The following is a 27,523-nucleotide window of genomic DNA, read 5'->3' as shown; positions in this document are numbered from 1 at the left end:
CTGGAGGAAAGGAGGCGTTCTTTTTGTGAATCGCTACTGAAGAAATTTAGAGAACCAGCATTTGAGGCTGACTGCAGTACAATTTTACTGCCGTCAACGTACATTTCGCGGAAAGACCACAAAGATAAGATAGGAGAGATTAGGGCTCGTACAGAGGCATATAGGCAGTCATTTTCCCTCGTTCTGTTTGGGAGTGGTTCAAAGTGGTTCAAATGGCTCTGAGCACTATGCGACTTAACTTCTGAGGTCATCAGTCGCCTAGAACTTAGAACTAATTAAACCTAACTAACCTTAGGACATCACACACATCCATGCCCGATGCAGGATACGAACCTGCGACCGTAGCAGTCGCTCGGTTCCAGACTGGAGCGCCTAGAACCGCACGGCCACTCCGGCCGGCTGCTTGGGAGCGGAACAGGGAGAGAAGATGCTAGTTGTGGTGCGAGGTACACTCTGCCACGCACTGTATGGTAGATTGCGGAGGATGTATGTAGATGTAGATGTAGAAATTTTTAAATGGATACTCCGCCTTATTTCTTACGCAGTCATTAGCAAGAAAAATCATAAGACGAGTGGCGCTGGTTGGATTGAAATACACTCCTGGAAATGGAAAAAAGAACACATTGACACCGGTGTGTCAGACCCACCATACTTGCTCCGGACACTGCGAGAGGGCTCTACAAGCAATGATCACAAGCACGGCACAGCGGACACACCAGGAACCGCGGTGTTGCCCGTCGAATGGCGCTAGCTGCGCAGCATTTGTGCACCGCCGCCGTCAGTGTCAGTCAGTTTGCCGTGGCATACGGAGCTCCATCGCAGTCTTTAACATTGGTAGCATGCCGCGACAGCGTGGACGTGAACCGTATGTGCAGTTGACGGACTTTGAGCGAGGGCGTATAGTGGGCATGCGGGAGGCCGGGTGGACGTACCGCCGAATTGCTCAACACGTGGGGCGTGAGGTCTCCACAGTACATCGATGTTGTCGCCAGTGGTCGGCGGAAGGTGCACGTGCCCGTCGACCTGGGACCGGACCGCAGCGACGCACGGATGCACGCCAAGACCGTAGGATCCTACGCAGTGCCGTAGGGGACCGCACCGCCACTTCCCAGCAAATTAGGGACACTGTTGCTCCTGGGGTATCGGCGAGGACCATTCGCAACCGTCTCCATGAAGCTGGGCTACGGTCCCGCACACCGTTAGGCCGTCTTCCGCTCACGCCCCAACATCGTGCAGCCCGCCTCCAGTGGTGTCGCGACAGGCGTGAATGGAGGGACGAATGGAGACGTGTCGTCTTCAGCGATGAGAGTCGCTTCTGCCTTGGTGCCAATGATGGTCGTATGCGTGTTTGGCGCCGTGCAGGTGAGCGCCACAATCAGGACTGCATACGACCGAGGCACACAGGGCCAACACCCGGCATCATGGTGTGGGGAGCGATCTCCTACACTGGCCGTACACCACTGGTGATCGTCGAGGGGACACTGAATAGTGCACGGTACATCCAAACCGTCATCGAACCCATCGTTCTACCATTCCTAGACCGGCAAGGGAACTTGCTGTTCCAACAGGACAATGCACGTCCGCATGTATCCCGTGCCACCCAACGTGCTCTAGAAGGTGTAAGTCAACTACCCTGGCCAGCAAGATCTCCGGATCTGTCCCCCATTGAGCATGTTTGGGACTGGATGAAGCGTCGTCTCACGCGGTCTGCACGTCCAGCACGAACGCTGGTCCAACTGAGGCGCCAGGTGGAAATGGCATGGCAAGCCGTTCCACAGGACTACATCCAGCATCTCTACGATCGTCTCCATGGGAGAATAGCAGCCTGCATTGCTGCGAAAGGTGGATATACACTGTACTAGTGCCGACATTGTGCATGCTCTGTTGCCTGTGTCTATGTGCCTGTGGTTCTGTCAGTGTGATCATGTGATGTATCTGACCCCAGGAATGTGTCAATAAAGTTTCCCCTTCCTGGGACAATGAATTCACGGTGTTCTTATTTCAATTTCCAGGAGTGTACATCAATTACATCCAGAGAAATTGGAAAGCGAAGTTGGCGCTTGAAATAAACGAAACGCGCCGCTATCGCACATAAAGAGATGCAAGCGTGACCCCGCGTTGGTCGTAATCGCCATGTGATTAACGTGCGAATACTTTCACTGTTATCACGAGGGCCGAAAGTAATAATAGTTTCGTGCCACAAACACTGATACGGAGATAACGGTTTTCCTCTTGCGTGTTTTATTTATCTACCTACACACAACGGAACAGTGCCGGTCAGTGAACGCCGACCCAAATCGAGGTCGCCGTACCTCACCCCCGCGGACTATTCTGTCTGGGGACGTATGAAAGATGTGGTGTAGCAGCAGGTTCCGACACCAGTGGACAACTTGAAAGCTCGCATTACCGCTGCGTGTGCTGCAGTAACACCAGAAACACTGACACCAGTAAGTCGATCAGTGTTCGAACGTGCACAGCGGTATTGCCATGCAAATGGCGATCTCCTCGAACATAGCTTCTTGTGTGTCTGCTGTGAGAAATGGTATGACATATAGACATACATTTTGTGTGTTTCTGATAAGACTTGTGGTTTTTTTATAGGTATTATTGTACGTTGATATAATCGTTTCACTATGTGCCGAAGTTCGGTTGTAACGTAGTCATTAAAAATGTTTAGTAACATGCCATGTACGTGTCATATACCGTTATATAACTGATGTACAACTACGTATGACTAGTACCCCTCTGTTAGATCCTTGATCAATCATTAATTATATTTACCGCGGCGGGTGATGTTCGGTATGCCGCTACCGTTGTGACCAGTTATGACTGTAATCAAGATCAATTAAGCACTAACGAGTAAACCCTTTCCTTACTTTTCATCGTCTGTGACTGGACATCTGTGTTGTTTCCATTCCACTTAATAACAGTGTAGATAGCATCGTAGAACGTCAACCACATCGCGATCACGGGCAGTGTGGGATTTACGCTTGCATCTCGGGATGTGCAATAGCAGTGCATTTCCGTTACTTCAAGCGTCAAATGGTTCAAATGGCTCTGAGCACTATGGGACTTAACATCTGTGGTCATCTGTCCCCTAGAACTTAGAACTACTTAAACCTAACTAACCTAAGGACATCACACACATCCATGCCCGAGGCCGGATTCGAACCTGCGACCGTAGCAGTCGCGCGGTTCCGGACTGAGCGCCTTAACCGCGAGACCACCGCGGCCGGCTTCAAGCGTCAACTCCGCTTTGCAATTTCTCGAAATGTAATTGACCTATTGGGATACAAATAACTCCATTCTTTTTGTCTTTCTTCGTATTATTGACTGTGTAAGTAGTAATACGGTGTTTGCATTTTTTTTAAGTTTGTATTGAAAATAATATTTACTTGCGTTTCACAATGTCTCATAGTGTTTAATTTCAACATCCTCTGCCTTACAGGCGGCCTGTGTGGCCGAGAGGTTCTAGGCGCTTCAGTCTGGAACCGCGCGACCGCTACGATCGCAGGTTCGAATCCTGCATCGGCCATGGATGTGAGTGATGTCCTTAGGTTAGTTAGGCTTAAGCAATTCTAAGTTCTAGGGGGACTGATGGCGTCAGATGTTAAGTCCCACAGTGCTCGGAACCATTTTTTTCTGCCTTACATTTAAATCCGTGGAAGTCGTTTTTCCGTATCTATTGCTCTTCTAGAAATATTTGCGTTTAATCGTTTAAGTGGGCCACCCTGTATAAATGCCATGGCACGAAACGTAACAGATGACGTAAAAGTTTTCTCTTTGCAGGTGCCACAATTGTTCTTGTGAATGACTTGTACCTTAACCTAAGTAATGTCACCAATAGGGTAGTCAGCACGTGGTCATCAGACAGCAGATTAATGAGCATCTGCAACAAAACGCTATGCGTACAGAACTGATTCGGAAATGTAGTGGATGAGAAATTCTATTGCCTCAAGGCAGTCTGCCAGTGTTGGCGAACATTTTAGATGCTTCTAACTCAGGAAATATCAGGTTCAAGATCTTGTCCAGAAACTAAACGCTGTTATCTTCACTATAAAAATGATATCCACTGTGCCAGTGCACCTCGTACGTTGCTGTATTTTGGGGAACTCTTTGCACTTACCAAGAATATTCTTAGCACAGACAAGGGCAGTCTGGCTGATCTGCGGTGTAACTTGGTTTAGGTCACTGTTAGGTCGCTCAGAATTCTTGCTCTGCCGTCCCTGTGCGTATATTCCATCGTGGGATTTTCAGCTGACAAAACTGACTCATTCGCAAAAAAACACAACGTTTATTCAGCGAATGCCGGACGGAGTAGAAACGGTATGCGGTTGTATAACACTTCGTTTAGCACTGCACAGACACTTCTGCACTTTTCCGCAGGATTCAATGTCAATACACCTCTAGAAGAATTGGTGATGAATCCCATATATTCAAACACAAGTCCAGAGGTTTGCTTGTGACACTTCTTCTAAGCGGCACATTATTTAAACTCAGCAGTTGAGTACTTTTAACTGTAATCTGCCCTTTATGCGTAAATTCTCACAATATTTTTCGCGTTTTATTAACTCTTTAGTTCTGCTTTTTATAGATTTTCTAATCAGCGTTCAGTAAACTATGTACTGGCTCGTTTCATGACAAAAGTAGCTTTCCTCGCAAATAAATAAATAAATATGTGGCCCTGCACCGCTGACGGAAGCCATGACAGTGAATTGGTGCGAATGTTGCAGCCACATTTAAGGAATCAGCGCAGCATGATGGTCGACGTCGAGACGCGACGTAGTAACAAAAAAGGTGTTATGAAATGTTTGGAGGTGCCCATGACCTCACTGTGAGTGAAGATGTCCGATTTGTTGGTGTATTAACGCGTACTGTCCAGTGCTCCTACAAGACACTGCGATCGTAAAAAGATACTAACCGACCGGTAATGTGTGTCATGTCTTGTCAACGGCAATCAACTTGCTGCTGTCAGTGAATGTAGTTTCTTCTCAGTTAATACTGCGAAGGGAAAAGGGTGCAGTGGGCAAAATGTCATTGCTCATAGCAATTTCTATATGGTGTATTTCCTGGAGGACCGTGGGTGAACATGCTGTGAACACTTCGGTCTTCCAAGATGACAACGGCCGTCTTCAGAGTGCTGCTCTCATACTTATGCTATCACACCTCGATTGGCCCGCTGAACCGCCCGATCCTAGCCCCGTATAAAATGTCTGGGGCTATTTGGAGCTGTGGCTGAAAAGCAGCGATTAACATCCCCACTCTGCGTAAGCTGTACAGGATCTAATCACAAATGAACGGCTTCAGCAGGACATTGCATTCCATAAGAAACTTGTGGGCTGTCCTCCTCTCCCCACTGAGGCCATTACCAAAGGTAGATGCAAGATTACGTGCTATTAACTTGATGTCTGCCGGTGGTGACTAATTTTCTGTTTGATGTACTTAGGTAACACAAGGGGCTAATGCCTCGCCCGATTTGCATCAAAAATATTTTTTTTTCCAAATGGTTGGCCGTATGAAGCCCTCACTTGTGTCAGTTTTATTTCTAGCTACGCCCTGCATACATCAAAAATTTGGACGTAATCGAGGATGACGACTGTGGAGGAATTGAAACTACAAAAATTCGATGGGCGAAACGGTTTTTTACTTTCAAGAAACTTCTAATAAAATAGTTTCCACTATCGTCTTTTCTGTGCTGTTATCATCCATATTTTGCTTTCGTTCAGTTCATGTCCGAAGTTAACAAATTTCTTGCGTAGGCGTCCGCAGCCAGAGCCAGTAACCATGAAAGTCTTATGAGTATGATACCACACTCAGAAAACTTTTATATAAGCAAATGTCTTTTTAACTGATTCTTCCGTAGCTCTTTTGTAGAATAATTTGATAATTATAAACTCACACTATTGTATATGTTCTACAGTACAGTCTACTACATGCATCATTTTCAGCTTTTGATTTGTATTAAACAGATTTCTCTTTTTCGTAAACACCTTTTTGCTGATATTGCCACTCTGCCTCTGCATTTTGTATTTTCTCTACATCGGCCAAATAGCAAAACTCATCTACTACTTTCACTGTCTCAATTCCCAGTCTAATCTGACAGAACTGCAACGTAAACGGCAAACATCAAAGTTTTTTATCTTCTCGCTGAACTTTAAATCTCTTTCCAATTTTCTCTTTAGGTTTTTTTGCTGCTTTTTTAATGTATAGACAATACGGGGCAGAGACTACAACCCTATTACATTACATTCTGCACCCCTGTTTCTCTTCAACCCCCTTCCACTCTTACAACTGCAGTCTGGTTGCAGAACATGCTGTAGATAACCCATCGTTTCCTGCATTTTATCCCCGCCATCTTCGGGATTTCGGAAGATGTATTCAGTCAATAAACGTATTCAGTTTAAGGGCATGAAAATTACAATTGTGAGAAAACTAGTAATACACTTCAAGACAAGAAAAGACGAACAAGTAAGGAATCATCCTAATGGGACAGAAATCGGTAGGTGTGATGTAAATGTACAAAAAAGGAATGATTACAATTTCAGAAAAAATGGGCGATTAATTCAAGAGAAAGAGCTTCAGAGATAGAGCATGTCAATAACCATTGGTCCAACTCTGGCCATTATGCATGCAGTTAGTCTGCTTGGTAGTGATTGACACGTTTATTTGACGTCCTCCTGACGGATATCGTTCCAAATTCTGTCCTTTTTGCGCGTTAAATCGTCGAAATCCCGAGCTCGTTGAAGGACTCTGCTCATAATGGCCCAAACATTCTCATTCGGGAAGGTCCAGCGACTTTGCTGGCCAAGGTAGTGTTTGGTAAGCGCGAAGACAAGCAGTGGAAACTATCACCGTGTGTGGGCGGGCATTATCTTGCTGAAATGTAAGCTGAGGTTGGCTTGCCACGGAGCACAACAGAACAGGGCTCAGAATATCGCTGACGTAGCGGTGTGCTGTAACAATGCCGGCGACGATAATCAGAAGGGTCCTGCTATGACAAGAAATGGAAACCCAGACCATCATTACTGGCTGTCGGGCGACATTCAGGTTAGTCTCCCATGTCTGTCTAGGTCTCCAGACACGTCTTCAGTTTGGAATCTCATTGACTAGAATAGAATTGTCTTAAGTGACAAGAGCCGGCCTCGGTGGCCGAGCGGTTCTAGGCGCTTCAGTCTGGAACCGCGCGACCGCTACGGTCGCAGGTTCGAATCCTGCCTCGGGCATGGATGTGTGTGATGTCCTTAGGTTAGTTAGGTTTAAGTAGTTCTAAGTTCTAGGGGGCCAACGGCCTTGCCACAGTGGTAATACCGGTTCCCGTCAGATCACCGAAGTTAAGCGCTGTCGGGCTGGGCTATCAATGGGATGGGTGACCATCCGGTTTGCCGAGCGCTGTTGGCAAGCGGAGTGCACTCGGCCCTTGTGAGGCAAACTGAGGAGCTACTTGATTGAGAAGTAGCTGCTCCGGTCTCGTTAAGTGACATAGGGCCGGAAGAGCGGTGTGCTGACTACATGCCCCTTCATAACCGCATCCAATGACGCCTGTTGGCTGAGGATGACACGGCGGCCAGTCGGTACCTTTGGACCTTCATGGCCTGTGCGGGAGGAGAGAGAGAGAGAGAGAGAGAGAGAGAGAGAGAGAGAGAGAGAGAGGTTCTAGGGGACTGATGACCTCAGATGTTAAGTCCCATAGTGCTCAAAGCCATTTGAACCATCTTAAGTGAGCTTGGAGCTGAGCCCCGATGAAGAGTGAAGACAGCGATGGGATACCAATCTGACTGTCGCCCGCCATACAGGCCGACAACCAGGAGTGATGGTGTAGGGTGCCATTTCTTTTCATGACGGCATACCTTTGGTTGTCATCCATAAGCTCAGGGTACGCCGACGATATTCTACGCCCTGTTTTTTGCCCTTCATCGCACGCCATCCTGATATTACATTTCAGCAAGATAATGCCCGCCTACATCCGGCCGTAGTTTCTACTGCTTGTTTTCGTGTTTGGCAAACACTCCCTTGTCGAGCAAGGTCGTCTGATCTCTCCACAACTTGAAACTTTTGGAGAATTATGGCCAGGGTCGTCCAACTATCTCGGTAGTTTGACGATCTAACGCACCAGTTATATAGAATTTGGCACAATCTCCCTCAAGAGGATATCCAACAACTCTATCATTCCACGCCAAGTCGAATAAAATGGCTCTGAGCACTATGGGACTCAACTGCTGAGGTCATTAGTCCCCTAGAACTTAGAACTAGTTAAACCTAACTAACCTAAGGACATCACAAACATCCATGCCCGAGGCAGGATTCGAACCTGCGACCGTAGCGGTGTTGCGGTTCCAGACTGCAGCGCCTTTAACCTCACGGCCACTTCGGCCGGCGCCAAGTCGAATAACTGCTTGCATAAGGGGCAGAGGTGGACCAACGAGTTATTGATTTGCTCTACCTGTGAAGATCTTCCTCTTGAGTAAATCATCCAATTTTTCTGAAACTATAATAATTTGTTTGTCTGCACATATACATCACACAACTGATTCCCTGCCCATTCGGATAACTCTTTCTGGTTCGTCGTTCTTTTCTTAATCTGACGGTGCAAACGCATTCCATAGAAGTATATCGGAAACAGCTAAACTTCTATGATAAAAATTCTACGTTGCCATTCTTGCTGCTGCTGCTACTACAGCTAGGTGTATTGTGACCCTGAATAAACTCGTACAGTGAGTTCCCTTACTCGTACCACGCATTAGCCGTACAACAGCCGGCTCGTCAAAGCTGGCGCAGTTCTGACACGGGCGGCTGACTGTAGCTGCAGCATCTCCAGCGAGCATTAATTCAGTCACAGACCTCTGTCAAAACTTCATGAATAATTCATACTTCTGGCGCGCAGCAGGTAATCTAGTACAAATTTCGTCGTGTAAATTTCAGGCTGTTGCTGGATCGGTTAACTGCGCTCACTAGGCCGAGAAAGCAGTAAACACCGGCTCGTGTGTTGAAGTGCTACCAACGTCACTGTAATCTACTACACGATCACGATGTTACGCCAGCCGGCCTCCTGTGGCCGTTAACAGGAACGCTTGCTAACGTTACAGCGGTAACTATGGAAAGCTTATCGCACACTGAATGATTTCGATATAGTGGTGCATACACTGTCAACTGGTTCGGTACATCCACGTAAAATATCACGATAATAGCCCATGATAAGGAGACTGCAGTGCCCTCACTCTCAGTAATATAGTGGTCGACTAATATATTTCCCTCACAAAAATTTCTGTATTTCACCTCAGCGCTCGTAAATACACTACTGGCCATTAAAATAGCTACACCAATAAGAAATGCAGATGATAAACAGGTATCCATTGGACAAATATATTACACTAGAACTGACAAGTGATTACATTTTCACGCAATTTGGATGCATAGATCTTGAGAAATCAATACCCAGAACAACCACCTTTGGCCGTAATAACGGCCTTGATACGCCTGGACATTGAGTCAATCAGAGCATGGATGGCGTGTACAGGTACAGCTGCCCATGCTGCTTCAACACGATACCACAGTTCATCAAGAGTAGTGACTGGTGTATAGTGACGAGCCAGTTGCTCGGCCAATATTGACAAGACGATTTCAGTTGGTGAGAGATCTGGAGAATGTGCTGGCCAGGGTAGCAGTCGAACATTTTCTGTATCCAGAAAGGCCCGTACAGGACCTGCAACATGCGGTCGTGCATTATCCTGCTGAAATGTAGGGTTTAGCAGGGATCGAATGAAGGGTAGAGCCACGGGACGTAACACATCTGAAATCTAACGACCACTGTTCAAAGGCTCATCAATGCGAATGCGAACAAGAGGTGACTCATACGTGTAACCAATGGCACCGCATACCATCACGACGGGTGATACGCCAGTATGGCGATGACGAACACACACTTCCAATGTCCGTTCACATTGATGTCGTCAAACACGGATACGACCATCATGATGCTGTAAACGGAACGTGGATTCATCCGAAAAAATGACGTTTTGCCATTCGTGCACCCAGGTTCCTCGTTGAGTACACCATCGCAGGTGCTCCTGTCTGTGATGCAGCGTCAAGGGTAACCGCAGCCATGGTCTCCGAGCTGATAGTCCATGCTGCTGCAAACGTTGTCCAACTCTTCGTGCAGATGGTTGTTGTCTTGCAAACGTCCCCATCTGTTGACCCAGGGATCGAGACGCGGCTCCACGATCCGTTGCAGCCATGTGGATAAGATGCCTGTCATCTCGACTGCTAGTGATACGAGGCCGTTGCGACCCAGCACGGCCTTCCGTATTTCCGTCCTGATCCCACCTATTCCATGTTCTGCTAATAGTCATTGGATCTCGACGAAGGCGAGCAGAAATGTCGCGATACGGTAAACCGCAATCGCGTTCGGCTACAATCCGATCTTTATCAAATTCGGAAACGTGATGGAACGCATTTGTCCTCCTTACACGAGGCATCATAACAACGTTTCAGCAGGCAACGCCAGTCAACTGCTGTTTGTGTATGAGAAATCGGTTGAAAATTTTCCTCACGTCAGCACGTTGTAGGTGTAGCCACCGGCGCCAACCTTGTGTGAATGCTCTGAAAAGCTAATCATTTGCATATCACAGCATCTTCTTCCTGTCGGTTAAATTTCGCGTCTGTAGCCCATCTTCGTGGTGTAGCAATTTCAATGGCCAGTACTGTACTAGTTACCAATATTTTACGGGCTCTGAGATAAAATACCGTAGTGCGGGATTAGCTGAGCGGTCTAAGGCGCTACAGTCATGGACTGTGCCGCTGGTCTCGGCTGAGGTTCGAGTCGTCCCTCGGGCATGGGTGTGTGTGTTTGTCCTTAGGATAATTTAGGTTAAGTAGTGTGTAAGCTTAGGGGCTGATGACCTTAGCAGTTAAGTGCCATAAGATTTCACACACATTTGAGAAAATACCACATATCCACGGAAGTCAACCATTCTTCATGATCATCTATGCGGTATCGGCCCCTATCCGCCCGGCCGCACTTTCAGATACACTGATCAGCCAGAACATTATGACCACCTACCTAATAGCCGCAGCGTCCACCTTTGGCACGGAAAACTGCAGCAGCGTGTCAGAGCATGGAAGCAATGAGGCTTTGGTAGGTCGCTGAAGGGAGTTGGCACCACATCTCCACACACAACTCACCTAATTCCCGTAAACTCCAGAGAGTGTGGCGATGAGCCCTGACGACAAGGTCAATCACATCCCAGGTGTGTTCGATCGAGTTCAGATTTGGAGAGTTGGGGAGGGGGGGCGGGAAGGGGGGCAGCACATCAATTGGAACTGGCCACTGTGTTCCTCGAACCATCCCATCACACTTATGGCCTTGTGAAATGCCGGCCGGAGTGGCCGAGCGGTTCTAGGCGCTACAGTCTGGAACCGCGCGACCGCTACGGTCGCAGGTTCGAATCCTGCCTCGGGCATGGATGTGTGTGATTTCCTTAGGTTAGTTAGGTTTAAGTAGTTCTAAGTTCTAGGGGACTGATGACCTCAGAAGTTAACTCCCATAGTGCTCAGAGCCATTTGAACCATTTGAACCTTGTGAAATGGCGGGTTGTCTTGCTGAAAAACGCCACTGCGGTCGGGAAACATGATCGTGTACATGGTCTGTAACCAGTATACGATACTCTTTGGCCATCATGGTTCCTTGCACCAGCTCTACTGTACCCATAGATGCCCACGTGAAGTTCCCCACAGCATAATGGATCCGCCGCCAGCTTGTCTCCACCCCGCAGTGGAAGGCAACGGATTCACGTCCTACCATCCGCATGATGAAGGAGATCTTGGAATTTATCGGACCATGCAACGCTCTGTCACTGCGGCAACGTCCGGGGCCGATGGTTACGTGCCCCATTTCTGCCGTAGTTCCCTATGTCGTGTTGTTAAGTTTGCCACATGCATGGGTCGTCAGCGGCGGAGGCCCATCACTGGGAATGTGCGGCGCGCTGTGTGTTCAGACACACTTGTACTCGGCCCAGTATTAAAGTCTGATGTTAGTTCCACTACAGTTAGGCGTCCTGTTGCTCTGTTTTGCCCACCCTACGACGTCCTACATCTGTAATAATGTATGTTTGAATGCATGCTTTCGTGGCGATATCCGTTAATAAAACATTCTCGGGTTTCAAGCCGCGTCAAGTGATTTACTGACCACAAGCTTTCGGCAGAGATCCCCTCTGCCATTGTCAAGTGGATGACTGTCGTGTGGCTGTCATTGCCGTGCTTATATAGCCGCGCCGTCTCTCGTGACGTAACTGGTGCTCTGTCCCGCTCCATATACGGTAATGTTTTGGCCGCGTGACCGCCGGGCCCGCTTCAACTCCCTCAAAGGAAGAAGACCTCTGAAGAAGACACCAAGCAGGTTGCATTCTTACCGTTTTGTGGTTCGACAACAGGGAAGGTTAGTCGGCTCCTGAAGAGGCATAAATTAGACACAATTTTCAGGCCTCCGACAAAGTTCTGGCAACTAATGAAATCTGTGAAAGACGATGTAGGCCTCAGAACACCGGGAATTTACAAGATACCGTGTGGATGTGGGCAGTTCTATGTCGACCAGACTGTTCGCACTATTGAACAGCGCCGCATAGAATATGAAAGGTGTTAACGTCTGCGCTGTCCCGAAAAGTCAGCTGTAGCAGAACATGCTCTGGAGAAAGGACACCGAATTACATTCGATGAGACGTCTAATGGCTTCTGGGATAACGTGATAAATGAATAAGGCCATAATGATGAAAATTTCTGACAACACCTTCAGTAGAGACGGTGGATTGCAGCTGAGTCCAGCGTGGGATCAAGTGTGAAGGGAGTTGAATCGGGCCCGGCGGTCGCGCGGCCAAAACATTTCTGTATATGGTGTGGAACCGAGCACTAGTGACGTCACGAGCGACGTCAGGAGCAACGGCGCGGCTATATAAGCACGGCAATGACAGCCACACTAGTGCCGATGACACCACCTTCCTTGCCCTTGCCCTTTCCCCCACCCTGCAGCGCTCCCAACACCTTCTCCAATCACATGTTGACCGGTTCACCACTTGGTGCAACCAGTGATTGCTCAAGGTCAATCCTTCCAAGACCCAGGCGATCATTGCAGGCAAAACCACCCCTTCCTTCCTTCTCCTCAACTTCTATGTCACCATCTATGTCCGTCCTATCGCCCTCACCCCCACCCTTAAGTACCTTGGCGTCACCCTTGACCGTCGCCTCTCCTGGACCCCCCATCTCCGGACAATCCAAGACATGGCACGCTCCCTATCCTCTGCTACACCCACCCTGCCTGGATCTCCGCCCCTCCCACCTATTACAAACCCTTTCAAATCCTCAAACGCAATGCTCTCCGCCTTGCCTATCGCAGCCGTCTCCCCTCCCCCACGTGGATCCTGTACGACCTTATTCCATTCCCCCACATCGTCCTTTTCCTTGAACGAATACGGATCCTCTACACCTCCTGTAAACTAGATCCCCCTCACCCGCTTGTCTCTCCCATCCTCTCCCACCCCTGTCCGCTGCCATGCCTGTATTCCCACCTCCCACCTACTCTCCATCTCTCCACTCTCCTTACCCTCTCCCAAGGTGGCTTCCGCCAGCTCCCCCTCCCTGATGATGCCCTCCTCCCCTCCAGCTACCCCTCCTATCAACTTTGATCCTCCTCTCCCACTTCCTGTGTTTTTTCCTCAGGTCACCCTCTCTCTTCTCTCCCTTCTCCATTCCTCCCCCTTCCTCCCCCCGGGCTTCCCCTACCCCCATACCTTCATTCCTCCCCCATCTCCTCTGCCATTGGCATCTCAGCTCTCCCCTCTCCCCCCCCCCCACCTTTTCCCCCACTTGGCAGGTACCCGAACTCGCACACGTTCAGTGGACATTCGCGCACTGTAGATCATCGCCTTCAGTTTTGTGTGTGTGCCGTCGTGTTTGTGCCTCAGTGTTTTCGCCGCCCACGCTCCAACGTTCACGTGTCGTCTCCATCATCAGTGTCCATGTTCAGTGCTAACAGTTTCTTTGGTTTTCTTCGCGTGTGAACAGCTTAGTGTTTTTTCATTACTGTGTATACTGTTTTTTGTCCCCCATTATGTTATGTTCATTCATTGCCTCCATTGTTTTTCTCTTGTAATACCTGTGGCTGAAGAGCAGCATACTGTGCTCCTGCCAGCCCTTGGGCAGTAAACCACTTGACGCTGCTTGAAAGCCGAGAATGTTTTATTAGCGGTTTCACCTTAGTTTCACCAGGTGTTGAATACTCTTACCACTGTACTCCTCGAACACCTGACAAGTCGTGCAGTTTCCGAAATGCTCATGCCGAATCACTGGGCCATCTCAATCTCTCCGAGTCAAAGATAGATCGCGCGGCTTCCCCGATCTACACACGGACAGTAGGCTGTCTGATACTACATGCACCGTTCATGTGTCTGAGTAGTAGCCATTCTTCTCCATGTGATGCTGCTATCGCCTAGTCGGGCTTATATTGATAGCAGGTCGGGCAGTTCAGTGTATGCGCGCCGCCAGTTACGCAGCCTCGTTTCCTACAGCCGCCGCCGTGGCACGAGAGCGCTGCCACGGATTACGCCGCTGCCATTGAGATGCAAGCATCCCCTCTCCGGAGCTCCGGCGGCGTGTGTACTCAGGTTCAAACTTTCATGCACTGACCCTTTTTTGTGTGTTTGCCAGTTGAATAACATTTACAGACTTTCACAGTGACCAGGGATCGACATCATCTGAATGGACGTTGTGGCCAATTGAAAAGTGACAGATTTATGTCTTTCGTATCTGTATATGTTTCTACATTCAAATCTACTGTCAGCAACTGACGCTGCAACTTCAGCAACAAAGTTATATATTACTTCACTATTTTATATTAGATGTAGAATAAATTAATATTTGATTCTCTGCTAACGGACAGCATCTGAACCTCGCTCCTGTATCCGCTAAAGAATCACACAGCATCCAAATAAGACACAACAGTCTCCATTACTTTTCTAAGAGAATTTCGTTGGCGAGTCCGTAGCTGACAAACGCTTTCTACTTCTGTATTTGTATTTACTTATCATTTGTTCTTTGCTGCTCGTTTCAGAGTCGTAGACCTATTTTCAAGTAGTCATGCCTGACATAAACGAAGCTGTCAAGCTGGGATCCGGCATCACCACTGATCATAGCCAAACTAAAATTGCATAAAAATGTAATAAACATCTATCTTCAACAAAGACTTTACCATTGTTTCGCGTTCAGAGTAATTTGAAAGATACGAATATCCCCGGTAGAAAACAGCGGGAGTCTCATACTCCGAACTGCCTTTCAGATTCTTGTTTGTGTGAAAGGACGCTACTGATGGGAAATTTTAATTAACCTCTTTTGGAGTAAAAGAGTATTCATATCGAGAATATAGGAGTTGCAGTTTGGGGCACGTAACGTTTTCCAATACACGCTTTCACTTCATTTCTGTGAGTTCCTGTTATGACAACATGAATGTGTAGCTATCAGTATGGTGGTTTGCAGAGATTTGTGAAGATGATGCGGTATGTTGGTGGGTCGTTGTGAAGATGATGTGGAATGTTGCTGGTTCATTGCTTATACTGCCTTTGACTGTGATACGTGTTTGACAGTGACACGAAATGCTTATGTGTGCTAGATGATGATTTTATTTTTCGACGTGTGCGCTGGTACGAAATATTCGACTAGATCACCATACAATACAAGAAGAGTTAGGTAACATATTAATTCCGTCTGCATACGGCTGTGGAAATTACGGCGAGAGTAAAATCATAAAAATTCAGGCTCATATGATGGTTTCCGACAGTCTCTTTCCGCGCTCTATTTGCAAATGGAAGGAGGAAAAGGATAAATTAAACCAGCGCCTGAAGTACACTCCGCTACACACCACAAGTTTCTAGCGGCAGTTGTTGATGCTGTAAGAAGTAGAAAACAGGTTATGACAAAAGATGAAGAAGACACTAATAAGACGAGACGAGCAGTTTCACGGTAAATACCTCATCCTTTCGTGAACGGATTTAAAAAGATGTATTGGACGTCAAGACAGTCATAAATACGGTTACCAGATCTCACAAGCCTCAGTTTAGGCTCCATTTTGTACCTTTTCTACACCAATGACACTCTTAAGTTATGTCATCGACGGTTTGCACACCAGCGACACGGCTGTTTTTAAAAGCAGGCATTTATAAGTAGGCAATCCTTTCATTTAAAGTACTGTTGCTTCCATGAATAGTTAGACGTTTTTGTGAATTGACACAATTACGAGTGGATTAAAATGAGAGTGAAAAACTTGAACTGTGTAGTTCACTTTCAAATATCTGTCCTGTTTTCCGTGGAGGCCAGTATTTTGAATGAAGGGAGTCCGAGATTTAAACCATCTTCAACTAGGTAACTTTTTTGGTAGCAAATTAACAAAGTTCGTAGTAAAGAACACACTGCCTTATGCACCACATATGAGAGTATTGCCAGTGGATGTTAGTATCATATAGGGAGATAGTTCGGCTTACAATACTATAGGGCTCAAAGGAGTGATCTAACCTTCCCTACATACACACACACACACACACACACATTAAAGAATCTTCCACGCATAATAAGGTCTTCAGTACATAGCGACACAATCAAGCGGCGTAAGATACGCTACTGTCGATGAAGGAATTGCTAACCGGCGGACCGAGGTGTCTGCACAGCTGTGTTTGTGGGATAAGTTTCGGCAAGGGTCACCTGTCTCACTGTAATTGAGACAAAAAGGCTTTTTAAGTCCTGCAGGTATCCGGTTACAGTTAGGTTAGTTCCGTGTACGACGCTAACCATCCCTGTTAAACTTCCAACTCATCATATGCAACGTCCTTGTAAATCCCAACAGTTCGGAGATACGATGGGATGAAATTATTGCCAGGCTCACTCCAGTTACGTCACAAATAGAGAACAACTTATTTCATGGTTAATAAATATAATAAAGTTTTTTTTCTTTGGTCGGCACTCCCTCCAGCAAATAGCCTCCTAATCAAAAAATGGTTCAAATGGCTCTGAGCACTATGGGACTTAACATCTATGGTCATCAGTCCCCTAGAACTTTGAACTACTTAAACCTAACTAACCTAAGGACAACACACAACACCCAGCCATCACGAGGCAGAGAAAATCCCTGACCCCGCCGGGAGTCGAACCCGGGAACCCGAGCGTGGGAAGCGAGAACGCTACCGCACGACCACGAGCTGCGGGCCTCCTAATCCGCTACAGAACTGCCGCCGAAAAATAGAGGCACCGTGGGACACATCAGAGTACCCTCTACTTTGAAAGTTGCAAACTGACATTCAGTTAATATTACAGCAAAGTCTGCCGCCATAAGATGGTGTGCTGCTGAGATAAAACCGTAACGCCCTCCGCGAAACTTTAAGGTGCCGCTAGCAGTCCCCCTTCCAGACCGCCCGCACTACCACGTTTCTCAACACAATCCCACATTTTGCTAATCCTTAATGACATCCAAAAATTTATTAAACATTAAACTTCTTAGACAGCTAGTGCTGTACCTGCGTAATATATAGCCCCTATTTCCCACCCACAGTCATTCTCATCGTTCAGTCTCCACTGCATGTAGTAACACTGCCACACTCGTAACCAAAGATGGCAGAGTGCCCACAAGAAATGTGACGTGGCGTTACTGGAAGACCTCTGAATATTTCACACGGGAAAAGCACTACCATGTTCAAATTCGGGGAAAATTGCAACATAATTTTTGTTTTCGGTCACAAACACAAACAATTTTTACAGCTGTTAGCGATTTCGACGTTCCACTCATGTCCTGTTGATGAGATGAACGTCGAAACCGGTTACCGGCATCCATAGTTTAAATATCATCTACAGGCTCGGCAAACTAAAACGGGCACGGGCCCGCAAAATATTTCACCTATAGTTACATCAACCGCATCCACGGCGAATAATGTGAGTTGGGTTGCCTGTCTTACGGAGCATGAAAGTTTTTCCAGGCCAGTCTTATTTCGCCAGCCGTTAATAAGCATGACGGAATATTCAAATGAGATATATTACACTTGGCTAACAGATAACGCTGGACACTATTTCTGTCTCCGCTGGGTGGTAGTGTATTTACAGATCTATAACGTATCTGCCCCACGCTAACAGTTTAAAAAGGAATTGAAAACGGAGCAATCAAGTAAGGACGGAGGTTTAAAGTTTAGCGTCCCGTGTATGACAGGATCATTAGAGTCTGACCATACTTTTGTATTTGGTAGAGGATGACGAAGGAAATCGGGCAGGCCTTTTCAAGGAGTCAGCTCCTCCTTTGCCTTTAGCGATTTAAGAAAACACGGGAAACTCAAACCTGTGTAGCCGGACCTGGATTTGAACCACCGTACTCCCAAAAGTGTGAATAATCAAATTAAAAAATTAATACAAAAAGTTAATGGCCCATAAAACGACTAGATGGTACTCTCTCCAAACCCATGTGGGCACAAGCATGTGTTGGGTCATGGAGGCTATTGATCCATAGTCCTTGTGCGTAGATCGCTGAGGCCACATACAGTCGAGGCGTACAGAATGACTTTCACATCGCGAGGGCCACTTGGTGGCCCGTCACGTCCTAAATATCGCTGTGGAAATATCCAGCCCGGGAAGTCAGGAACATGTCACCTCTTGTGCGGTGGTGCACCGTCCTGCTGGAAGGTCATATCTGGGTCAGGAGGAGGAAGCTGAGGGACAGCAAACTGCTGAAGCACGCCCGGATAAACAGTTCCTGTCATTGTTTTTCTCGACGAAGAAAAATGGTTCCGCTATGCTGTCATTCATCGACGCACACCATTCATTCACATCTCCGCTGTTTCTGACAAGTTCTCGAAAACTTTGGAGCGTCACGGAACATTGTGACTTTCCGAATGTTCGGTCCATTAGCATTCCCACAAGTGTGGAAGGTTTCTTCGTCAGAAAAAGTTATTTTTCCTTGATAATTGGTGCTTTTTCCCGATCCGGACCAGCATCTCAATAGCATATTTGTGGCGGAGTGTCGTTTCGCTTCAATGCTTGCGCAATCTGAAGCGTGGAACCGAAGTCGATCACGCAGCACTTTGTGGACTTTTGAGTGAGGGATGTTTAGCTTTCGTGAAGATCGGCGAACTGACTGTAACGGACTTCTATGGAAAATCCATGTGATCCCCACTACCGCAACATGAGACGTGCGTTTTCTGCCACGACCTGACTGTTTACATTCCTAGCGGCAACGAACTTAACACACGAAGCCTTAATCGTCTTAAGGATTTTTTTTTTTTTTTTTGATAGCAACGAGTGATTTCATTTCCGCATACCATACCACGCATTGGACACTGTCTTGGAGTGTAGGCGTTCCTCTTAATTATTGAGCGCCTGAGACAAAACAAAATGAATCGCGAAAAACTTTCTACAGCCAAGATCGTATAAATTCTTCATTATGTTTGACAACCAGTTTCGACAGATATCTCTCATCTTCTGGTCTTAGAATTTTTTTTGTTACAAAACGTTTTCATTGTGAGTTAGAATCTCATGTTAGGTTGTCATAATGAGGTTCTAACTCACAACGAACCGGTTGCCAAAAATTAAGAATTTATGCGATCTTGGCTAAAGAAAGACTTTTCCCAAGTAAAACAGATAGCTTCTTCTACTTTCTCAGCATGAGAAAACTCAGTCAAAAGGAATCGTATGGTTAAATTGAAGGAGGAGGGGAAGAGGGGGAGAAAGGAAATGAAGGGGAACAGATTAGTGATGAAAGCTTCTAACAACCCTACCACAACAAAGGTCAAAAATTAATTATGATTGTAGTGTTGCTCACGCTGCTAAATATTGCATTTTCGGGCAACAACAAAGTTATATTATGTGGCAGGTGTCATTAGCGCACAGTTAATAAAGTCATTTCTTGAAACAATCGACAAACTAGGCACTCATCTTTTCGTGTTTCCCACGCTGGTCTCGTTGTGAACTGATGGCTCAATCGTCGAAAATCTAGGTAGTGATGATTCCAAGCTCGGATGCAAAGAGACCTAGGTGTTATTCTGCGATATTCAAAATTTTATAGATGTGTTTCATAAACCATTCTTGAAGATTAAACTTTTCCAAGTTAGGACAATCGTGATGTAAAAAAGTAATCAGCACTCCGAATTTAAGTTACACTCCTTTTTTATTACTTTTGTTGCAGTATCACGTAACTCGTTCCAAAACATCACTTCACAACATAAAACATACTTGAAAATATCTTCCTCACTGTTAAAGTTCACATTTCATAAACTGACTACAATTTGCGTCTTTTTAACATGACGACCAAAGCTTGACTCTCTAATAACCGCTTATGCGCCCAAAAATCAGAGTTACAAGTACATCAAAGATCATAGTGACAAAAGAAAGAATACACATAAGAATAATATCATTGCAATACATACGTATCGATGTATCGAAGTACCTCTACATTAGTGAAATCAAATCTGAATGTTGTCACAGAAATATGTTAACTATTTTACAGAAACGCAGTAGAATATTGCTGGTATCGAGAGTTTGAGGTGAGGTGCCGTAATGGCTACGTAATTCAAGTACCATTACAAGCTGCATCGGGACGTTACGCGGAATCAGCAGCGACGATTGAAAATTTGTGCTTGACCGGGATGCGAACCCGGGATCTCCTTCTTACTGGGCAGCTGCGTTAATCACCACAGCTGGGACACAGTGTTTATAGCAATCGCGCGGACTGCCTCGGCACGCCTCACGGCCGACCCACAGTCTCACCCAGTGCCATCTATGCACAATCCCTGACTATTTCCTCCACGCTCTCTAACAAGGGAACCTCCCCATCGCACCCCCCTCAGATTTAGTTATAAGTTGGCACAGTGGATAGGCCTTGAAAAACTGAACACAGATGGATCGAGAAAACAGGAAGAAGTTGTGTGGAACTATGAAAAAATAAGCAAAATATACAAACTGGGTCGTCCATGTGCAATATAGGCAATATTTAGGGCAGTTTGAGACGAGGAGAGCCGTGGTCCCGTGGTTAGCGTGAACAGCTGCGGAACTAGAGGTCTTTGGTTCAAATCTTCCCTCGACCGAAAATTTTAACTTTTTATTTTCAGTTTATGTGACAAACCCTTATGTTTTCATCACTTTTTTTGGAGTGATTATCACATCCACAAGAAAACCTAAATCGGGCAAGGTAGAAGAACCTTTTTACCCATTCGCCAAGTGTACTAGTTAGGTGAGTCGACAACATATTCCTGTCATGTGACGCACATGCTGTCACCAGTGTCGTATAGAATATATCAGACGTGTTTTCCTGTGGAGGAATCGGTTGACCTATGACCTTGCGATCAAATGTTTTCGGTTCCCATTGGAGAGACACGTCCTTTCGTCAACTAATCGCACGGTTTTGCGGTGCTGTCGCAAAACACAGACACTAAACTTGTTACAGTGAACAGAGACGTCAATGAACGAACGGACAGATCATAACTTTGCGAAAATAAAGAAAGCAAAATTTTCAGCCGAGGGCAGATTCGAACTAAAGACCTCTCGTTCCGCAGCTGTTCACGCTAACCACGGGACCACGGCGCTCCTCGGCTCATATTGCCCTTAATATTGCCTATCTTAGGCATGGACGATCCAGTTTGTATATTTTGCTTATTTTTTCATAGTTTCACACAACTTCTTCCTGTTTTCCCGATTGATCTGTGTTCAGTTTTTCAAGGCCTATCCACTGTGCCAACTTATAACTAAATCTGAGGGGGGTGCGATGGGGAGGTTCCCTTGTAAGATTCCCGCAGGAGGTCAGACGTACTTGTGCATCTGTACTGAAGAAGTTGGATCCATCGCCCATGTAGGCGTTTCAGTGAATGTATTGTGTCTGTTCTTTCGGATTTGCTTTACGTGATGCAGCAAATCGTGAGTATCTGTGTGTTATAGTTTCTTTTGATTGCATTTGGAAATTAAGGATTTTTCATGTTGATCCCCTGTATTTTACTGAATCGACAATGTTCCGCAAATAAGTCCCAGATTATTCCATAAGATGCCAATGTGAAAGAGCCATAGAGTAGTACAGACACAGACGAAACGTATACTCTCAAGTCTCCACAAAAAAAGAGCAGCTTCCAAAGTCGTCAAGTGGAGCTGGAAGAGCGCAGCACTGTGCCGCAGCTGTGACCCGCCTGCAGACGTCAGAGACCGGCGACATTGGGACGCTGTGGCCGGCGAGTGAGACCGCGGAAGGCGTGCCCTGATTTCTCTGGGGACGCGCCGGGCGCTGCCTTATTAATCCGACAGCACAGCACAGCACGGGGCGCCACTCTGCAAACCTCCCCCTGAGTGCTGCGCTGCGCACCGCCAACCGCGCGCCTCCGCCCTTCCAATTAATCGCTGTCGCCGCCCACCGCGCTTCCGCGGCGCTGCACCGCCGCCCACTGACCGCCGCGTCCGCCGCAGTCCGACAGGCGCGCCGTGGGCGGCGCCGGCCAGCGACGTAAGCTGTGAAAGGTGCCGCCCACTGTATTGGTTCTTTTGCGTCTGCACGGGGCGCATGTCTGCTCGCAGGTCAACACTACAAGTTGTCTCACCAACGCTTATTAACGAAAGTGCTATAAGATGCGGTATGTGAGTTAACGAACATTGCGCTCTCATTTAAACATATGGCCGAAAGAGTCAGCCTGCAGGAATTGTGAAACGAACCCTGTCGTCCAAGACTGCGTGCCACAAAGGGCGCAGATTCATCACGAGCTGGAGAAACTCACAGGCGTCTATTGTCTATTGAGGCCTGTGCGCTGTAGTGGGCGAGTGAGACAGCCGAGAACCTACGTCATAGGGACCTCTATAATCTTCAGAACAATACAGTATAAATAAATAAAGCATCCATCCCAGTGCATTAAAAAAAGTTGCTTAATACCTGGTTTCGTATCTTTGACTTAATACTTCTTAATACATCAGCACGTTTTCCTGTAATGTATTCAAGTTAAATATTGTGCCATTCATCCATCACCCCGTTTAATCATTCTTACAAAATTGATGTTTGTCTTACCCTCCTCGTTAGATTCCCAAAAATTTTGAGTCGAATTGTGACACGAAGGTTGTGAAGATACGTTAGTCACGTGAAGTGAATTTCAACGTTACCACAAATACTAGATTTACGTCTTATGTTTCTGGCCATCTTGGTAGGACCTGAACGTCACCGCGACTACTAATTTCTTAGCATCTTTGATCAAACACACATTTGTAAAACATAATATTCTCTAACTTTAGCATCGCCAAAACACCCCAACAAAGATACAACGACCTCTGCATTATACCACACTTATCTTTCACATTCATTCGCCTCGCTCCTCGCTCCATATTCGCGCATCCCATCCTATTGGTCCACATTAGAAATTTTTATTTAAAAAAAAAAAACATAATATTTGTGCCTCAAAGCGTCAGTAGTAACTTAGATCTTTCCTTACGTTTGACCAATGTTGCCTTGGCACCTAACACATTCCTGCGCCTTGATGAACGGCCTTTACTTGAAGTATAAATGCAATATTTTACTATGACCAATTAAAACGAGACATTTGTCCTGGTACATACAACGCCGTTACGACCGTTATGGAGTCTTCACAGTAGTGAACAGCATTCTACGGAATGAAGGCTTTTTTACTCTACGTTACGATAACGTAAAATAAGCGTAGTAGGTCCTCGTAAATCAACGAGCAAGAAACGGAAACTTCAAGACCTGCCATCGAAACTCAATAACCACTGTGTAAGCTAGAATGCACAGAACACCGTGTAGGTTCGGGTACGACAAAGTCATTAGAGACGGAACACAACCACCGATTGCAGAAGCGGAGGGAAGCAAGTCTGTTTATCTTCTTTAAAAGATCCATGCCAACATTAGCCTTAAACAGACTATGGCGACGAAATGAAACCTAAATTTGGATGTTCGGACGAGGATTTGAGCTAACTATAGCGAATGGAGAAATTAAGGAAACCGAAATTCGGGTCCTCGGACTGGGATTTGAACCAATTGTAGTGACTAGAGAATCATTATCACTTGGACGTAACGAAGTGTGACTGTGATGGAGGCAAACGACCCGTCTGCTGTGAATGGCATTAAAGACTGATAAATGACGTCATAGCATTTACCTATCATACTGAGGCGTACATCATTTGACCGCATAGGACTCCGGATTCATCTCCTACTGGAAGGTAGGAGGGGGAATGAGGGGGTGGGGGGTTGGTTGTCTAAACGCTGTTAGGCTCAATAAAAAGAGGGCATGGGAAAGCTACAGTCGATGAAAGTCCTTTGAGAGTAATCTGAAAATATATTGCAACCAAAAGCGAACACAAAACATTAAGGTTGAAATCACAATTATTGACATACTTGGCGAGCTCCCATCTGGCTGTATGCCAGGTAACATACAAGAGAAACGCCTGAAGAGTTCAATGTAGCAATGAAATCAAGAACTAATCCCTGGAGTGAGTTTTACCTCGAAAGTAGTAAGCACAAACAGGGCAGCGTGTTCTAACTTCATGCATCACTGCTGACAGACTAACAGTGTTGGATGCTAGTGTGGCATTTCGCGTAACGGCATGCGAGCAACCACTCTAGCTCCCATAACCTCCCTATCGGTAATCACGATACTCGATAGCAATAGGATATTACTCGAGATTGTTTCCAAAGTGATGCAAAGTGAAGCTTGAACTAAGATGACGGCCACTTCTGCGTTATGGATCCCACAGAAAGCACGTCTAGCACCTTCAAGGAGCCACCTAAGACTGGAACTGGGAGAAGGTCTCCCAGAAATTTTATTACCACGGACACGTCTCCACAGTGCACTTCAGCAGTGGGCGAAAAGGCCCGTTGCCAACATAACTGGACGCGGCGGCGCTAACAGTTCCTGTGTCCCGGACTGGAGGCGGGGATCGGTCGTTTAAGGGTTAGGTTACTGGGCCTGATTGAGGGACAGGCCTCCGAAGGCTGCAATGAATTGGTGCACCTGTGCCCTGCGGTCTTATTTGAACCTAAAGGTTCCACATTTTAAGACAACCTGCCATCGTGAGAGATTTTAATATTTATTCAAATGGTAGAATGGGATAGGAATGATGATGGAAATAGGATCACGTTTGAGGAAGTGGAGAAAATGGTCAACAGATTGCAGTGCAATAAAGCAGCTGGGGTGGATGAAATTAAGTCGGAACTCATCAAGTACAGTGGAACGTCAGGTCTTAAATGGCTACACAGGATAATTGAAATGGCCTGGGAGTCGGGACAGGTTCCACCAGACTGGACAAAAGCAGTAATCACACCAATCTTTAAACATGGAACAGAAAAGATTGTAACAACTACAGAGGTATCTCTTTAATCAGCGTTGTGGGTAAAATCTTCTCAGGTATTGTTGAAAGGAAAGTGCGAGTATTAGTTGAGGAGCAATTGAATGAAAATCAGTGTGGGTTTAGGCCTCTTAGAGGTTGTCAGGACCAGATCTTTAGCTTACGACAAATAATGAAGAAGTGTTATGAGTGGAACAGGGAATTGTATCTATGCTTTATAGATCTAGAAAAGGCATATGACCGGGTTCCTAGGAGGAAGTTATTGTCTGTTCTACGAGATTATGGAATAGGAGGCAAACTTTTGCAAGCAATTAAAGGTCTTTACATGGATAGTCAGGCAGCAGTTAGAGTTGACGGTAAACTGAGTTCATGGTTCAGAGTAGTTTCAGGGGTAAGACAAGGCTGCAACCTGTCTCCACTGTTGTTCATATTATTTATGGATCATATGTTGAAAACAATAGACTGGCTGGGTGAGATTAAGATATGTGAACACAAAATAAGCAGTCTTGCATATGCGGATGACTTAGTTGTGATGGCAGATTCGATTGAAAGTTTGCAGAGTAATATTTCAGAGCTAGATCAGAAATGTAAGGACTATGGTATGAAGATTAGCATCTCCAAAACGAAAGTAATGTCAGTGGGAAAGAAATATAAACGGATTGAGTGCCAAATAGGAGGAACAAAGTTAGAACAGGTGGACGGTGTCAAGTACTTAGGATGCATATTCTCACAGGATGGCAACATAGTGAAAGAACTGGAAGCGAGGTGTAGCAAGGCTAATGCAGTGAGCGCTCAGTTACGATCTACTCTCTTCTGCAAGAAGGAAGTCAGTACCAAGACTAAGTTATCTGTGCACCGTTCAATCTTTCGACCAACTTTGTTCTATGGGAGCGAAAGCTGGGCGGATTCAGGTTACCTTATCAGTAAGGTTGAGGTTACGGATATGAAAGTAGCTAGAATGATTGCAGGTACTAGTAGATGGGAACAATGGCAGGAGGGTGTCCACAATGAGGAAATCAAAGAAAAACTGAGAATGAACTCTATAGATGTAGCAGTCAGGGCGAACAGGCTTAGATGGTGGGGTCATGTTACACGCATGGGAGAAGCAAGGTTACCCAAGAGACTCATGGGTTCAGCACTAGAGGGTAGGAGGAGTCGGGACAGACCAAGGAGAAGGTACCTGGATTCGGTTAAGAATGATTTTGAAGTAATAGGTTTAACATCAGAAGAGGCACCAATGTTAGCACTGAATAGGGGATCATGGAGGAATTTTATAAGGGGGGCTATGCTCCAGACTGAACGCTGAAAGGCATAATCAGTCTTAAATGATGATGATGATGATGGTTCAAATGGGTCTGAGCACTGTGGACTTAACAAGACCTCAGGGCCATCAGCCCCTAGAACTTAGAACTACTTAAGCCTAACTAACCTAAGGACATCACACACATCCATGTCCGTGGCAGGCTTCGAACCTGCGACCGTAGCATTCGCGTGGTTCCGGATTCAAGCCCTTAGAACCGCTCGGCCACAGCGGCAGGATAATATTTATTAAATCATGGAGAAGAAAAATGTTGAACTCTCTCTATCCGATATTTCGCCTTGCAGGAGTGACATCGGTGGGGTGTGTTGGTCGGAGAAAATTAGTTTTGATAAACTGAATGATTTAATTTAGGAATTTTTTAATTACTCAGCTAGTACGTCCGTGCTCAGTATAAACTGAGGCGCCATCTCTCCAGCAATGTGTATCTGTAATCGGATTTTCTAAATTAATTTTATATCAGTCTCTGTATTGCCGTCACCATAAAGGGCAGCATTGCTGGCTTCGCCAAGAGCTCTCTCTGCCCTCGAAAAGCCCGAGCTACACACGGTGCTCCCGAACACGAATCTAGTGTCTGTGTGGCGAGCTGTACGTGGGTACCAGAAAGTGTACGATAGAAGAACGTACACAAGCATATAGGCCACTGTCGAAGGAGCGAAACTGATGGAAACGCGCTTTACTGTCTGGAAACCACGGAATTCAATTTGATAAGAACTAAGTACTGGCAGTCACGAGCGGCTATATCTGCATGTATACCCCGCAAACCACCGCACAGAGCATTATCGATTTTCGTTCTGCCCCATTCGCGCATGGAGCAAGAGAAAAGTGACTGTCCGTATGCCTCTGTACGCATCCTAATTTCTCTTATCCTATTCTCAT

The 27,523-nt window shown here is 46.2% G+C and overlaps 1 protein-coding gene and 1 pseudogene across 1 annotated transcript in view; both read left to right on the top strand.

Annotated features, from left to right (window-relative positions):
• LOC124776034 (division abnormally delayed protein-like) overlaps positions 1 to 27,523 on the top strand; it is a 1,005,302-nt gene that overhangs the window by 28,048 nt on the left and 949,731 nt on the right. The window lies entirely within an intron of this gene.
• On the top strand, positions 7,281 to 7,398 carry LOC124778513 (annotated as a pseudogene).

Source organism: Schistocerca piceifrons, chromosome 2 (genome assembly GCF_021461385.2).
Source record: "Schistocerca piceifrons isolate TAMUIC-IGC-003096 chromosome 2, iqSchPice1.1, whole genome shotgun sequence".
Lineage (NCBI taxonomy): Eukaryota > Metazoa > Arthropoda > Insecta > Orthoptera > Acrididae > Schistocerca > Schistocerca piceifrons.
This window is presented reverse-complemented; position numbering and strand designations above follow the sequence as displayed.